Source organism: Artibeus jamaicensis, unplaced genomic scaffold (assembly GCF_021234435.1).
Source record: "Artibeus jamaicensis isolate MK-2021 breed Jamaican fruit bat unplaced genomic scaffold, CSHL_Jam_final scaffold_754, whole genome shotgun sequence".
NCBI lineage: Eukaryota > Metazoa > Chordata > Mammalia > Chiroptera > Phyllostomidae > Artibeus > Artibeus jamaicensis.
In genome coordinates this window covers 1,514,632-1,521,130 of record NW_026522054.1, presented here as the reverse complement: position 1 = coordinate 1,521,130, position 6,499 = coordinate 1,514,632, and the positions used below count along the sequence as shown (strand labels likewise).

Genomic DNA, 6,499 nt, shown 5'->3' with positions numbered 1-6,499 from the left:
AGCCGCAGGCCGTTAGGAATGGACGCAACCAGGAGCTCAAACCCTCTCAAGACCCGCTGGCTTTTACCTCTGCTTCCTTCCGAAATATTTCTGCCTGTCTCTCCCGCGCTTTTTTGCCCTCTCCTTCCTGCTTGCTCATTCAGTCAATGGCCTCTCTGCGTCTCTGTTCCGGATGTCAGGAGACATGACAGACGGGTCCCTCAACTTTAAATAGGGGAGCTTCTACTCCTGGAAGAGACCTATTTCTCCTTTTCTGTCCCAGCCCCAGAAAGTCCTGGAGAACAACTGTAATTCACTCCCTTGGGCCAGGTGTTCATTTCTGGACCAGCCAACTGCAATAGAGCATGACTCAGACAAGGAACTGAAATCGGTCCCTGTTTAGTCAAGTGGCCATCCCAGAGCCAATCAGCTGTGGCCACAGGTCGCATGAACAGCCCAGCTTGCAAGGTAGCCATGGGTCATGGGTGGGGCGGGGGGAGTAGCCATTCCCAAAAGCAAGCAGGTACTGGGCAGAAAAGCAACAGGATCCCCTGAGGAGGAGGAGAAGAGTGGCCGGTAAGCCTGTAAGGTAGGCGGACTCCTGTGTGGCGGGCTGGGGCTTTACCCCGTGGATGACTCAGGGGACAGGGCGGAGGCACCTAGGGAGGAGTGGTGTGATCAGGTTTCTGTTTTGGATAGATTGCCAAGGCCATGATTGATGGACCAGTGTCTCACAGGTCCGACTTGGAGCATAGAGGACAGCTGGAAGAGGACCGCCCTTACCCAGGAGAGAACGCATCGAATTCACTTGTCTTCCCTGTGCTGACGGTGTTGTACTCTGTTCCGCCTTTCACCGGCTTTGTCGTGTTACTGCACCCCCCTCTGTTCCCCTGGGGACGGTGCTCACCAGGCCAGCGGTCACCTGCCTTCACCCAAAGGTCCTGAGCAAACTCATTTTTCCCTCTGATTTATAGCAAACAAGACACAACTATTTCCACACGGTAAAGCTTTTGAATCCCCCATGGTTGCCTTCCTTCATCAGCTCAGACTTTTAAAAGGCTTGTACTTCCCAACTTTTCCCTTAAACCTTCATACCCACGGGTTCATTATAATGGCATAGTGTGCTCACCTTACCTCGCCTTAATAAAGGACAAGCAGAGAAGCACAGACTATCAACTCAGAGAGAGAATGAATTGAAACAGGAAAGACTGGAAGAGCAGAGAGTCAGGGAATGGCCCTGAGGCCCTGGAGCTCAAGGGCAAGCTGGGGAGGAAAGAAGGGATTACTCACACGTGAGCAAACGCCGAGCAGAGCCGCACAGGAGGGGACGAGAGGAAGGGGGAGGCTGTCATTCGAGCCACCTTTGCCTGACAGCCTCTGTGTCTTTGTTGGACTGTGTTTGAACCAACACTGACCCTTCTGGGGTGCCAGATTCACACAGGTTATAATTTTGCTAAGTCTCTTTGTGCAAGTTACCATTTAAAATAAATCTAGCTGGTGAAGTTTCTGGATATGTTGTTGTTGTTGAAATAGAGATACAGAAAAGGACCGCTAAGTGAGCAGCCCGATGAATTTTCACGGACCGAACAGAATGTGCATGTGCACCCAGCACCCAGATCCGGGGATAAAATAGGACACACACCCAGGAAGTCCCTTTGCCCTCCCTTTTGGTCACCACTCACTAAAAAGATAAATGCAACCCTTGCCTGTAACAGGATAGACTGGTTTCTGCTTGTTTTTGAAATTTGTGTCTATAAATAGAGTCACATGGTGTTTTGTTTTGTTTTTGAGTCCAGCTCCTTTGGTTCAACGTCACGGATGTGATAGTCACCCACGCTACAGCAAGCAGCTGCAGATCACTCCTTCTCCTGGGTACACGGACTTCCACGGGGGTGAATGTGCTGTGATCGATCTGCTCTGATGATGGAGTTTAGGGGGTCCCAGGCGGGGCTGCTCTGAACAGTGCTGCGGGGACCCCTCCGATTAGCCATCGATCTGGAAGCCAGCACTGCGTCCCTCGTTCCTAAGCCATTATTTGTCTCGAAGGGTCAGGTCAAAGTTTGTAGTCAGGCCTGGATTTAGCCGGTCTGATCTCTGTCACAGAGAAGTATGAAGAACTACAGAGAGCATGAGAGAGACAGAGACTAAAAGAGAGAAAGAGCGATGCAATAAAACAAAATTTTTCTTCTGGCCAAACGGAGCGCAGTGGCCAGACCAGAGAAGCATGGAGTGCCTGAGTCTCCCTGGGACACCCCCCCTGTACATGGGCCTCAGCGCTCACACCCAGCCTCTGACAATAACAACAAAGCCCGTTAGCGAGTCACTGCGTCCGTCATGGACACACCACGGCCACACTTCCTCAGTGTCCGCCCACGCTGCTGCTTTCGTTGGACAACACACCCAAAGTGGAATCCTTCATTTTGCTGAGAAAGGCCCCGTTGTGTTTTAAATTGCTTCCCCCCCGCCACTCTCTTTCTTTCTATTTCCATATACGTTTGCCTTGGAGATCGAAATTCAGCCTGTTTATTACTCAGGAAACAAAAAAGAAAAAACAATCTCCGAACGAGCGCCGTGTGGCGTGACCGCAGCGTTTTTGGGGAGCGTGTGCAGTTTCCCACCGTCAGGACTTTCTACCTCGTTAGAGTCGATGCTGAGACCCACACCCAGGCCGTGGAAAAGGGCTCTTCCACAACAGATTGGCGGAGCACGATGGCCCCGCCGCCTCCGCGGATTATTTCAACTTGGGGGTTTAATGACATGTGTACCAGCAAAGGCGGGTTCCCACCTGGTGGGGTTAGTCAATAGCCACGTTTCCTGTTACCTATTCCTTGAAATAAAACAGGGGGGTGGGCAGTGGGGTATTGTGATGGGGAACCCGGAGGGAGCAGGCCTTCCACTGGCCACTGACTGACTGAACCATGACAATGGCCTCCTGTGGATTGCGCAGGTGCAGTCAGGAGGCAGGTGGAAGCATTTATAACGTGCAGGGAACATGGTCCGCCTGTCACTGATGCTCCATGACCACGTTGGGTAGGGTGAGAGTTTGGGAGGGACATTCCGTCAATGGCCTATGCGATTGTTCTGCATCATTGGTCAGCTCTTCTCTTGCAAGGGCTTATGTTTGATTGGAAAAGCTGCTTTTTCAAGCGGCTTTCAGCCCAAGGATGGAGGCCAGACAAAGAACTGAAGGCCCGAGTCCTGCCTCTGCAACTCAGCTGCTATTCGACCCTGGACAAGTCGCAGCGCCCCTGGGCCTGCATCTCCCCACTGGTGAGTCTCGAACAAAAGAGACCGCCGGCGTGCAGTGCACTGGGTCACGGTGCAGCCCTGCTCTCGGCCAGTGACAGGAGCTGCGACGAGCTACTCCCCCTGGAGAAGTGACTTGTACCGAACTCATGTGCCAGCTGATAATATAAATGTTTGTCTCTGTCCTTCTGTCAACTTTCTGCTCTGCCTGTGGGTTCTGGGCCGTGTGAGGGAGCCGTCTGGACACAGATGCAGTGGCGGATTTGTCCCCACGGCGGATTCTTCGGTCGGTGACCAGAGTGTGGGAGCGTGGGAATGTGGCTGGGGATGGGGCCGCTTCACTGACAGGTGCTTGTCACCAGGGCTTCTGACCTCTTTGATGCCGCGATTCTTGCTGTCCAGCGCTCACCATGGCTGGGCATGTGCTTCTACGTCAGAGGCTTCACCTGCAACACAGAGGTTGGACTCTCCTTCCAAACTGTAGGTTCCCGGTAGCCTGGACAGCGGCGGGTTCTCTGGGGTTCTTCTTCTGCTGCTGCCTGGCCTCTCCAGGGTCAAGCGGTCCAGCCCAGCACCCAGCAGTGACGGGCATCCTGGCAGCATGGTCTCCCCCCCGGGCTTTCGGGGACGTGTCCACTTGCTACCCTTACATCACAAACCACCCCAAACTGTCTCCCAGTAACATCTGCCTTGCTCAGGGCTGGGTGGAGGCAGCTTGTCTCAGCTCCACGTGGCTTCAGCTGGCATGGCTCCCGGGTGGGAGCTGGAATCACCTGAAGGTCAGCTGACTCTGTGTTAGGTGGCTGGTGCTGGCTGGCTGTCAGCGTGTCTAACTGCTCGGCCTCTCCCTGTGCCCTGGGCTTCCTTCCATCCTGGTGGCTGCTTCCCGAAGGTGAGTGTCTTGTGGAGAGAGAGTGAGCCAGATAGAAGTCATATCAGCCTTTAGGGCCTGGCCTGAGAAGAGTCCTTTCCACCACGTTTTGTTCACGGAGGCAGTTGTGAAGTAGCCCGGCACCCCAGTTTCAAGAGGAGGGGACACAGACTCCCCGTCCGGGTTCGGGGCATGGCGGTGCTCCAACAGCACATGTGGCATCGTAACCACGGCCGAGCCAGTTGGGGAAACGCGTTCCGCCACAGGGACCCTTGTGATGGCAATGCGGTGGGTTCTCCTGGGAGATTTTATTTCTTTATATTTTTAATCATGATTGGCGTATTCAGGGCTACCTCAAATGGTGAACTTCAGATTTCTTGCTCTTTGACTGCAATGTTTATTTTTCTAAAAAGATTTCACCTATGTATTTTTAGAGAGAGGCGAAAGGAGGGAGAAAGAGAGAGAGAGAGAGACATCAATGTGTGGCTGCCTCTCACGTGCCCCCTACTGGGAACCTGGCCTGCAACCCAGGCATGTGTCCTGACTGGGAATCAAACTGGTGACTGCTTGGTTCTCAGGCTAGCGGTCAATCCACTGAGCCACACCAGCGAGGACATGAAATGTTTAAAATGAAAACAAAAGTTTTTAATAACATTATGGAGAAAACAGAGCACACATTCATATGCTTTTATTAAAAATATTGTTTGTCAGGAATAAAATAAGATTCTCGTTGTTCATGCCAGCACAGAGCATGAACTTACATTGGTATTTGTTTCTGACGCTGGTGAAAGACCTGATTTTTCGAGCGCTTTCCAAAGAAATGCTACTCTCGCCGTCTGCACAGACTGCCATCTGCTCATGGCTGACTTGGGAGGTGGTCCAACTTCCTTCAAGGTCATTGCAAGCAAACTTCTGTTACATCTCAGTCAACACTTCACTTGGTGAAACTACTCATAGACTCACAGGATGAGTACATTTCGGTGAACTTCAGCCAACAGCTCTCTGGAATCCGTCTGCAGCTGCCCACTGACAGGGAGGCAGCCTTTCGGCGACACCCACAGCCACATTCGCACAAACGAGAGCTCTGGAAAGCACGGGAATCTGAACTAACCAACTCCCAAGGCACGGTCCAGATTGGGCGGCCGCACGCCTTGTCCTCGAAGGTGAAACCAAGACTTTGCTCTGTGTCTTGAAAAGACACTGTGACGCTGGAAGATCACTGTTTGCCTCATGAACACCTGTGGCTTGGGAATGCATTTTATTAAACATTCCTGCCTCTCCCGGAACGAGACCTGTCCCCAGCTTTTCTGTCCCCATCCTGGTAGAAGCCTCCGTGTCTCACGCCTCACCCAAGCCCCCGTCTGGGTTTTCTGTCCCTTCCTCCAGCCCATGCTCCGGGTCCAAAGCCTTCAATGGCTGTGAATTCGAATGTACATTTCCCTTATTTTACTTTTTTATGGAAGCTATTGGGGCGATGCTGGTTAATAACTTTATACAGATTTCAAGTGTACAACTAATGCATCATCATCTGTATACTGTGTGTTCACTGCCCCATAAATTGTGTGTTTCTTCACGTGGTGTGAAACGCCCTCCCTACCTGGCCACAGCCCGTATTCCAACCTCATCTTGGTGCTCCCATCTTTTCCCGAGTTGGGTTGTCGGCCGGACTCGCCCGGTCGGACGTTATTTAACAATGCCTTGTCTGCACGAGGTTCGGGGCCGGGTGAGGTTGTTCGCTGACCGCCCCACTGCAAATTTCTCCGCTCTGTTCCTCTCACCATCCTTCCTCTCGCCATCCTCCCAGCTCCACCGTGCCCCTGGCCAGGGCCCTTTCCTGTTGATCTTTCCTTCGCAGTCCTGCACGAGGTGACTTTTCATTGCATCCCCAGCGCCTCGCTCCCTCCTTCCTCTACTTCCTTCTGCCCCCGAGCTTTCGCAATAGCCCCCCGAGGTCTTCCGGCCTTCGGCAGCTTGTCTTCAAACTCCCCTGATGAAAAAGCACTGGTGGAGTGTCCCCCTGAGCTGCTCTGTGCCAGTGTCCTCCTCTAATTCCAGGAACTTTGGGCTCCTGCTGTTTGCCCTTCACACAAGTCTGAATGCTTGGATCTGGCCGCTGAGTGGCCTCCCTGGTGTCACTGTTTTCACTGATGGCGAAATTGTGGAGGAGAGACCTTGAACTAAGGCTGATCTCAGAATGTTTCCCACTGGCAGCCATGACCCATCGTTGGGTCAGTGGGCAGCAAAATGTACGTAGTGGGCCATAGCTAACATCTGTTTTCATGGGTTAGATTAGAGCGGAGTCATCAGAGTACATAGGAGTACGGAGCGTGTAGGAAAAGTATCACCCGCTACAACATGTGTTCCACTCACACACAGACAGTGGCGCAAGGCAGTTCTCACCGT

The 6,499-nt window shown here is 52.6% G+C and overlaps 1 long non-coding RNA gene across 2 annotated transcripts; it reads left to right on the top strand.

Moving 5' to 3' along the window:
- Nucleotides 1-487: 487 nt before the first annotated feature.
- On the top strand, nucleotides 488-5,631 carry LOC119044420 (uncharacterized). Of its 2 annotated transcripts, none has more exons than XR_005081606.2 (3): nucleotides 488-568; nucleotides 717-980; nucleotides 1,776-5,631. It is a non-coding gene; the product is annotated as an uncharacterized LOC119044420 (long non-coding RNA). The 2 variants fall into 2 exon arrangements; XR_005081605.2 differs by having other exon boundaries at nucleotides 679-980.
- Nucleotides 5,632-6,499: the final 868 nt, after the last annotated feature.